A 10,813-nucleotide genomic window follows, 5' to 3' on the forward strand; every position below is an offset into this window, starting at 1 on the left:
CGCTGTGAAAAATAAAGACTGGGGTGATGTGTGTGTCACGGGTAATGTGAAAGCAGTGGCAGGTTTTTCCTTCCATAGTTTTCACAAGAGCTGAGTGTTCGCCACTTCCGGCACTTGGTTGATTTCTACGCTCTTTCCCAGAGTCAGGTCCTTTTAACACGAGGAAGGATCGCCCTCTAGAGGTCAAGCTAAAAAGAGAAGAACTGCTGATGAGATTCACATCCAGGAGGATCTGGGAGCTGAAAAAAAAAAACAAACCACCCTCCTAATTTGAAAGGAGACAACTGTAGGTTCTGCAAAGGGGGAGGGGCGTTAATTAACCATGTCAGGTTAATTAGTACAATTCAGGGAATTAGGTAATCCAGAGGACCTCCCTTCGGAGGCTTCCCCAGGCCACTAATTAAATAAAGCGGCAACTCTTGAATGACAAATCCCTTTCACGAGCAGGAAGTTCAAGAACACTAAGCAGAAGACACAACAGTTAATCAGCCATGGGTGGCCCATTCTATTTATTTGCTCTCCTCACTGCCACGAAGAGTGATTGCTTTACTTCTAGATGCATGAGTTGGTTAATCTGTCAAGTCTGGACGGAATGTATTGAAATGCCAGGGCCATTGCATTTCGCTTGTGCTCCTCTTGTAAGGCCTGAATCCGGCAGACCCGAAGGGAACAGATGAATTGCCGGCCAAGCAGGGCGGGAGGGGCATGGACACGGGGCGAGGGGGGCGCTGGGGTGGAGCAGAGGAGGTGTCCTTTTGAGAACACAATTACACTGGCATTTAGTGAGGCACATTTATGAATGCTCGCACACAGTGAAAACACATCCAAATTTAAGAGAAAATGTTTTTAGTTTTAATTTTTCAGGGATCGTTTACTTTCGGTATTAATTTGAATTGGTTTCAGGTGTACAGCACAGTTGTAGACAATTATATACTTTACGAAGCAGTCACCCCTGATACTTCCAGTACCCATCTAACCCCCTGCATAGCTATTACAGTGTTTTGCCGATATTCCTTATGCTGTACTTCACCTTCCTACGACTGTGTTGTAACCACCAATGTGTCCTTCTTAATCCTTTCATCTTGTTCTCGCAGTCCCTCAAGGCCCCTCCCCTCTGGCAACCGCCTGTCCGCTCTCTATGAGTCCGTTTCAATTTTGTCTGTTTATGTTGTTCACATATAAGTGAAATCATATGATATTTGTCTTTCTCTGACTGATTTCACCGAGCCTAAGACCCTCTAGGTTCATCCAGGCTGAACCGAATGGTAAGAGTTCATCCTTTTTTACAGCTGAGTAGTATTCCTTTGTGTGCGTGCACCAGAGCTTTCTGTAGTCCACTTGACTATTTGGACCGGCATCCAAATTTGAGAAATGTTTTTATTCAATATTTACTTCATAATGGAAATGGCACTCACTGAAGATACTTGTATTGGTCCGTTCTGATCGTTAATGATGCAATACATTTGTTTCAATATTAATGACTTTTCAGCTGTGGAAAGTCATCTTCAGACCAATGTAATTTATATGTCATAAGCAAACTGGTAATCTAATGTTGAAGTCATGTAATGGTTTATCAATCCTTCATAAAGTGATGATACGTAAGTAAATGGAGTTTGCAGTCATTGTCACTTAGTTCTATGCTATTTACCATCAGTATGTTTAGAAAATTGCACTAAAAGAAAAGGGACAAATCATCTTTCTTTTAAGGTGTTTTATTTTGGAGCAGATTAACCGTTTCTCATTGAAGGTGAGCTGACAGCTGATTGGATCTTAACTGGAAGCTCTTTCAAGGCCATAAAATCTAGGAGTCAGACACAAAATCAGCAAACTAGAGTTACACCATCAGTGAAGGACAAATCTGAGGCCCCTCTACAGAAAAAAAAAAGTGAAATTCACTTGAAAGATCCAGTACCACATTCAGGATACAGATGTAGATAACCCGAAGGAAAAGAGTCTTTTTTGTGGCAAAAACCAGACATTTTGGATCACTGACTTAAATCTAGCAAGATACGTGGAAAATACTTTTTGCATTACAGGTCTGACCTGCGTAGAGTTTTAGGGAAGTAAAATACCATTCTAATGTAAATAACACATCGACGAGTGCATTTTCTCCATTATATGCCTGATAAAGCCATGTAAATACAGAAAAGCGTCACTCAAAAATGACCTGGACTTGCCTCTGTTGATCTTAAAGAGTGTGGTGTGGAATTGCCTGAAATTTGTATTCATTAATTTTTGGTGATGAAATCACTTAGCATTTGTTAAGCATTTGAAATTATGAAAAGTATAATTGGCTATGTTTTGATGTGGTTGCTTTTAGGAAAAAAGGGTAGTCATTATACATTTTGTATTTAGTACTTGTGGAAGGACTGGAACACATGTGATAAATTTAGCCTAAGAAATACACACACACAGAGATGCACACACAATACAGTCCATGCAGTGCACTGGACATTGTCTTTCTGTACGACTAACTCATTTAATCTAGGTAGGATACCTGACATTGTTTGTCCAACCAAGCAATGGCTTAAGATAAAAATGCACAATATTGGAAATGCGCATCCCCCAGATAAAATACCTTTTATTGTGTTTTATAGACTCTGCTCTTGATCAGTAACAATTAAGTACATTCTTATGACTAAAGGAATGCTTTGTCACATGGATAGAATCATCTGCATCAATGTAGAATGTTTTACATGGCAAAGACCTTTGTCTCCCAAGTGCAGACCAGGTTCAGACGCTGGAGTCGGAGTTTTTTCCCCTGCTTCTGTCATTGAACCCAGCGGCCAACCAGCTGCATTTCCTCTGAGGTTTGCATTCTGCCATAATTAGGCCAGCAAATGATTTTCTAGTGGATGTGGTTTCGAGGATTCTCACAAGAGCACCCTCCCAGTTTTGAACTTGAGGAGTGCTCCCAGCTTCTGAGGAACGAATGCAAAGCCCTCCGTGAGGACTCACTGAATTCAGCACCTTGTTTGGAACAGCTCCTCCAGCGTCCTGCTGCCTCTGCAAAGTGCTGGTCAGCCGTGCGGGTTGTTGCACCAGGGAAACACTCGAAAGCCCAGCGACATGGGCCTCTGACCCGTGACCGGGGAATCCCTGTATACGGCTGTATAAGTATTTTATTTTATTTCAGGCAAAAGAAATTAATGAGAGAAACGTTTTAAATTTCTCCTGAGTGTTTAAGAGCAGGTTGTGTTTGCTCAGTGGTGGTGGGGAGGGGGGAGCTAAGAAAGAACAGTTAATAAGGACTAAAGGAATCATGAAGTCTGGAAGACTGGCGGTGAAAGACAAATGCCATATGATCTCACCTATAAATGGAATCTAATGAGAAAAACAAACAAGCAAGCAAAATATCACCAGAGACACTGAAATAAAGAACAAACTGACAGTAACTAGAGAGGAAGGGGGAGGGGGGATAAGAGCAGGGAAAGGGGGAGGGTCATCAAGGAACATGTATAAAGGACACATGGACAAAGCCAAAGGGGGGTAGGACTGAGGATGAGAGGGGGGGTGAATGAGGGGAATGGAGATGACTGTACTTGAACAATAATAAAAATAGAAGGGGAGTCTGGAAAACTGTGACATTTGCATGAAAGTGAGGTGAGCCAGTGTGAATGTTTCCTAGAGCATCCGATTTTACATTAAAACGTATTTTTAGTTCTGATAAAGGAGAAATGCCTGCCCACTGCCCTGAAGTTGAAGTGCTAGGATGGCAGGTTTGTTTCCTAAAAGTGCTATGAGATGAACATGAAGGACTGCGTGTGTGCAAGACAGAGAGTAAGAAAGAGAAAAATAGGGTTAGTATTTGGGGAATATGTTTTTCTTTTCCTGCCGGAATATCCCCTTTAAAGTCCTCTGTAAGTTTTAGAATTGATGGTAGGTTGATTCTGAGTTGTTTATTTTCAAATAAATGTTTGTCTGTTGGTAGTGAGGCTGGGACCTTTACTTCAATATTCCATGAGTACCAATGCTTAACCATGTGGCAGAAGACTCTAATGTGTTACCTACTCCCACCACTGCCAACGTCTTCTCTTACTTCACTCTCAGGAATTAGAGATGACTAGTGCCCACTTGCCTCCTTTCATTCAAGTATGATTTATCTAGAGGAAAGCTTTTTAAAAGTAGACCTGTGCATTTCTGCCCTTTCCTTCTCCTTGTTTCAACCCTCAGGGTTGTGCCCAGCTCCTTCTGCAGCGGAGTAGAATGACTAAAAGCTGGCTCTGAACTGAAGTGGCACTGACATGAAGTGGTCACTGACATGGTCGGAGAGGGACCTGGAAATCTGGTAGTGTTTTCATCAGCTCCCCCTATTTCCAGAGGTTTACAATTTGGTGGTAAAATGTTCTGTAAGCTCTGTAACACAAGTTGGTGGAAGTGGGAAATCTCTTGGGCATTGTTTCAGTGGCTGAAAATATGCAGAAAAGTTTTTGCTAATAAAGGATACAGCCAATCTGTCAGCTTTGATATTTTGAGAGAGCCAAGAAAAAAGTGCGATAAATAACTCAGTAAGCAAAAATTCATTGCCTGTGGATGATTGTAAGTACTGATAGTTATTCATGGATAATAGACACAAACAGATATAATAGGGTAGTTATATAACTGTAGTATTTATCTGACATCTCAAGAAGAGGCTGTATATGCGTATATATACGTATACACACATTGATGTATTCTACCTTCAGATCAGACTCAAGCATGGCTATAGATTTAATGTGCTCCTGTTTCCTGATGCATGGTGACTGCGCAATGCATTAGGATCTAAAATACGAGCTCTTTTTCAAATCTGCTAAGGGATTGAAGTTTGAGGTAGAATGGGACATAAAAATATTCTTTGTTCGTAAATTAGGTGTAAATCTTCTGAAGCTGCCAGAACATTCTGTGACTTGAAGGGCTTCAAATAGTTTTTCAAAGTTCCTGACTTCAGTAACCAGAGGAACTAGGAGTGAAAGAACCTGTCAGTTTTGCCATAATAATTCTATTGAATTTCTGAAGTCTGACCGACAGTGGTAATTTTAGTTCGGAATATACACTTTTTAGTATTGATAAAGATGAGATGTTAAACCAATTGCAAAAAAGTTAAGACCAAGGATTGAGAAGCCTGTGTGATATTTGCTCTCCACATTAGTTCAAGTGTAAATCCATAAAAACCTGCCCAAAGTCACTGGTAGTGGAAAAGTGTAGTAGATAATACTGGGGCCCTGCCCAGGCATTTCTGTATCACCTTTTACTATTTTTGACTCCTCTCCTCTTTCAGTGTGCTCCCCCCGCCCCCCCCCCCCCCCCCGGGGCTNGGTGCCCCCCCCCCCCCCCCCCCCCCCCCCCCCCCCCGGGGCTATGGCCCTTCAGAGGCCTGTCCATAGGGTCATGGGCACCTCTGTCTGTGCACAGAGTTTATATCCTCTGGGGGCTGGGCCAGTGGCTGACAGCTGCGGGGTGTGAGAGCCCCAGATCCTTGCCTCGAATGGAACCCCCTCTGAGGTGTAACTGACACCTTGGAGCTCTCTGGCAGGGTCAGGCAGACGCCGCCCCCTAGGGGCTCTGCCTGGCATTGCACCTGGTTGGGCTTCCTCCTTTCTTACGCCACCCTCCCCACTTCCTTAATCCATCCTTGGCACATGAGTCCTCATTTCAACATCAGCTTCCAGAGAACCCGCACCAAGGCTGTGAAGGAAAAACAAGAAGGAGATGAGCTGATTTACACAGTCACATTGTTTCTTCAAGCGTGTTTATTTTTGACATATTGAATCACGGTGAGACCATGGGAGTGGAGATGATTTCAGAGGGAAATCACAGCTCATCGGCTCTGGTCCCTGTGTCTGGATGTCCTTGTTAGTACCAGGAACTTTACGTTTCATTGTTAATCAATTTGGAGGAGGCCTTGGATGATTCTAGCATCAAATAACAGAGATGTTACTTACACTGGCTGAAAAGAGGTTTTTTTTTGCCTACGTATCTGAAAAGTCAAGCAGCAGCATTTCAGGCACAAGGACATGCAGGTGATAGACATGACCAGCAATGTTTCCGCACTTTCCGGGGCTGTTTCTCTTCATGTTGGCTTCAATCCTGGGCAGATTTGCCCTTGTGGTGACAAAGATGGCATCATCCCATCTTAGTGTCTTCTGAAAAAAAAGACATCTTTTCCAACAGTTCTAATAAAGAGACTAGAGTCCTTTTTTTTTTTTTTAAAACAGGTTGAGACCTGGACTCATCCCTGAATCAGAAATCTTGGCCTGGAAATGGAAAGCTCCTACTGGCTAATTGAGTCACAGTCTCACTTCTAGAGCTGGGGGTGGGTATGGGGTGGGGTCAACTCATCTAATCATGTGGCCTTGCAGTTGGAAAAGGGATAGTTCCCTGAAAGAAGACCAGGTGCTCATTAACAGAAGGGGTTGGACGTTGGCCAGGCCCAAACAATGCGTGTCTCTTACAAGACCGCAAAATCTAATGGGTTTTAGAGTCTGTTCATTAAAAGAGGGGACAATAAAATGTGCTTTCACTTACTTGACAGTATCAAATCCAATCCTCTGAGTGAACTTCAAAAGTCATAAAGGGTTTTATGAAGGCCAGGTAAGATGATGAGTTCTCCTTCCCAGGTCTACGACTAAGGGACTATGCAGGGAGGTATTACTGAAGAGTAGGTCATACCCAATTTCTTTATCTCACCAGATATTGACTCACCAAATATTGACTCCAACGTGATTTTGAAGGAGTTGGGAGACCATTTCTTTGAGATTTGCAAAAGGCAGTCTCTGACCATGTGCTGATGGTGCTAGTAGGAAATCTCACTAACTTCACAGAAAACTTGGGGTGTTACATAATTGCTTGTCCCTGCCAAACCAGGCAAAAAATAACAGATTCTAAGAGCTTTCAGACTTTCACAAAAAGTCACTAGAGGGTTAAGAGTAGAGCAAGTACCTTAGCTCTCACTCTCTTTGATAAGAGTTTAAGTTTTCAGTAGATAATCAGCAAAGTAGATAATTGGCTGGGAGATAATGGAGCAGACACTGTTACCCTGAGAATTGCTCTTATACAAGTCTGCTTATTTTTCAGTGGTGGGTCTTTTCTTTGGAAGGAGTGCCACATTATAGGAGGGTGCGGGAAATTTAATTATTAAGGTAAGCAATAAACTCTTTAAATGGCTTGAATTTCCAAGGGATTCAACAATTCTATTAGTCGAGGTGTATATAAGTAAATAACACCTCAAAGAAATCAGAAAACCCTTGCACACAAAGGCAAAAGATTAGAAAGACCGTACCTTGGGGCCTAAGCAGTATAATTAAAAGAAGTATTTAAAAAAAAAGTTATCTTATAAAGTAGAAGGCAATTGTCCTGTTTCCCAGACCCTGGGTGCATTAGTAGAATCTGCGCAATTGTTATATTTTCTAAAATACAGAAAACACGAGATCACTTATCTTTCTAGCATATGAAAACATTCCAAAAGGGCCAATGCTCTTGTTGAAGTGCTGTGTATATGTCACCATTTATAGTAAAGTTAGAAGGGAGCCACGTGCTCCCAGCATTGTGGGAGACGATGGATATGTCAATAGTTAGCAGCCGTGCTTTACCAGGGCTCATGAAGGAGGGTCCTTCCCTTGACTATGTCATTGTTATCTTCTCTTTTAGACACAGAATAATTGATGACGACTTATTTATTTGCTTATTGGAGATGAGTGCACCTTGTCTTTGAGTAAAGGAGAATGAGGATGGGCAATGCATTGCACTCCTTCTCATTCCTGAGGACTTTACCCTGTGGTTGCAGACACCCCTGACTGTGAGGCGCTGTAACATTGTCATTTTTGTCCTGGATGTAGATAGGCAGGGTCCTTCCTCACCTGGATTCACTGAAGCGTGCAGGATGGTGCTATCAGTTAATTATTGCTGTTGGACTAAATGCCCCCAAACTTAGTGGCTTAAAACAATGATGTATTGTTTTTCACATTTCTGAGGGCTGACAGGGTGGGAAGTCAGGCAGTGGCATTCAGCTGGACGTCACGGGCTCACAGTCCAACACGACCTCGCATACCCAACTGGCAGGTGCTGGCTGGTGGCTGGGGTGCCTTGGTCAGCTTCTACGGTCTCATGCCCCCATGCGGCTAGATGGGCTTTCTCTCATGGCAGTGTCAGGAAGGTTTCCCAAAGAGGCAAGCGCGGGAGCTCCAAGGCTCTTTGAGGCCTATGGGCTGGGACCTGAATAACATCATTTTCCGCACATTTTATTGGGCACAGGAAGATGCCAACTCAGGTTCCAGAGTGCAAAAAGTGAACTGGTTTGGGATGAGAGAATCGGCAAAGTCCCACTCAAAGGCACAGTGTGAGACGGGAGGCTCGACAATTTACCACGATGGTCATCTGACAGGTTGCCATTATTCTTACATTAACGCGAGTATTTTCATAGCAAAGACCATGCTAGAATTGTGTGAAAGGCTTGCTTGGAATGACAACAAAATCCAAATCTCAGTCGAATCTGTTTTTTTAAAAAATGTCATCTTTATTGTATTTTTTCCCATTACCATATAGTCCTCTCATACCCTCTCCTCACTCATAATCACCACACCATTGTCCATGTCCATGAGTCCTTTTTCTTTTTTGCTCAATCCCTCCCCCGTCACCTGCCCTCTGTCCCCCCGCTGTCACGCTGCTCTCCATCTGTGAGTCTGTCCCTATTTTCATTGTTAGTTCAGCTTGTTCACTAGATTCCGCATGTGAGTAAATCATACGGTATTTGTCTTTCTCTGACTGGCTTATTTCACTTAGCATGATGTTCTCCAGGGCCATCCATACTGTCACAAAGGGTAAAATTTTCTTCTTTTTTATGGCTGAGTTGCATTGCATTGGATAAACGGCCCAGAGTTGTTTTATCTACTCATCTTGTGTTTGGCGTTTTCAGTGCATTCAGAGGGTTTTCAGTGCATACTGAAATCTGAGCAGTAGTGGTTTAGATCAGACCCGCCTTCGATAGAAGTGCTAGATTAGAGATACTTTTCCTCAAATCTCTTTCCTTCACATATCTAGGGTTAATCCAGTGATCTCTATGAAGTTCGATTCATGTAACAAAATCACCTAGTTTGTTTCTCAACAGGTGTGAATCCAGGTAACTGATTGATAATTATCATCAATATTTATCCTGCTGTATACGGAAGAAGTGAACGATGAGAGGTATTATGTTGTCTTTTCGATTTGGGATCAGAGGCGGCACACGGGATGGCTCCGAGAGGGCGTGTCCTAAACAACCAGGCACCAGGTGAGCTCACGCGGAGCTTATCTTGCTCAGCAGCAAAACCAACACACTCTGGCAAAGCCCAGCCAAAGAGCACGGTGCTTTTGAAAGGAACTGCACGGCAGACAGCTGTTCGCACTCGTTTCCTAAAGGAAGGGATTTAGGCTCACTCACAAAAATAAACATGGTGTTGTCATCTGGAGTCTGTGTTTTTTCGTTTAAATAATGAAGAGTTTATTTATTAAAGCAGGGGAGACTCATCACAGCCAATTATGTCCTAGAAAAATCATTTGTAAGAGGAGATCATCACAAACAACATTAAGGATAATAGCTAATTTCATCAGCACATTTTCTGAAAGGTTTGTTGCTAATCAAGGGATCAGCACGCCCATGTTAGATGCGGCAGTTTTCCCAGATTTATCCTTTGTATTCCAGAAATCAATGAGTGTTCCTGTGATGCTCATTATGTCTCAGCCCCAAGACCACCATGACCTCCTTATTTTCACTGACCCTTCAACCCTTGGCAGGCTGCCTCCTCTCCCACTTGGAATCATTGGGAACCCCACCAGGCAGCAAAGAGTTACGTTCATTCCCGACTCACAGAGTTTGAGGACAGGTTCTCATTGTGACGGAGCAGGGGGCTGAAGGGGTAGACCCCGTGTTAAAGTGAAGAGCCTGCCTCCAGAGGGTGCAGCTGCTCTCAGCCAGAGGTGGAGCCGGTTCCCCTGCCCTGGATCCTGGGCTGGCTCTGTGACTCGCATTGGCCAATAGAATGGACCGAAGTTACACTGTGAGTTCTGATGCCCCAACTTTTTAAAAATAACTTTTTATTCTTCAGTTTCAGTGGGCAGCCAATATTATATTAGTTTCAGGCGAAAACCCAGTGATTAGGCACTTATATAACTTACAAGGAGACCACTCCGATAAATATCTAGTACCCATCTGACGCCCTACTTAATTATTGATGATATTTCCTATGCTGTACTTGGTGTCCCCCTGACTATTCTGCAACTACCAACTTGGACTTCTGAATCCCCTCACCTTTATGAATGCCTACATCTTATGAGACCTTGCAGCTTCGTGCTCACTCTCTGGGAACGCTACCCTGAAGTCTCTCACCAGAAGGAAGCAGTTCTAGCCTATCGGAGGATGAGGAGCATGGAATTTTGTTTTGTTGAGTGCTCTGAACAAATGTATGTTTGAAAAGATTATAACAATGATGAAAAAATAAGAATGAGAAAACTCACTCACAACTTATCAGAACCTTTTCTGTTACTGCTACTTTGAAAGAATGCCACAATGAGTAGGCTAAATACTGGGTCCATACGCCCTCTTGTTAATGATAGCACATGTCCAGTGTGCGCATCATGCATCTTTCATCTGCACAGAGTGTGCTGAACACGGCTCTGTCCCAGGAACCAGGGACATGGCGGAGAATGGGATAGACACAGTGCCTGCCCTGAGGGCCTTAGTACCAATGGTGGAGGCGAGAAAAACAGCTGGACAGATCGAATGATTATATAGTAGCATAAATGTTACAAAGTAAACAAAGAGAGGGCTGAGAATAATGGTGGGGGGTGTCTACTGAGTACA

This window comes from Sturnira hondurensis, unplaced genomic scaffold (genome assembly GCF_014824575.4).
Source record: "Sturnira hondurensis isolate 20B ecotype Veracruz unplaced genomic scaffold, ASM1482457v3 Scaffold0020237, whole genome shotgun sequence".
NCBI classification, from domain to species: domain Eukaryota; kingdom Metazoa; phylum Chordata; class Mammalia; order Chiroptera; family Phyllostomidae; genus Sturnira; species Sturnira hondurensis.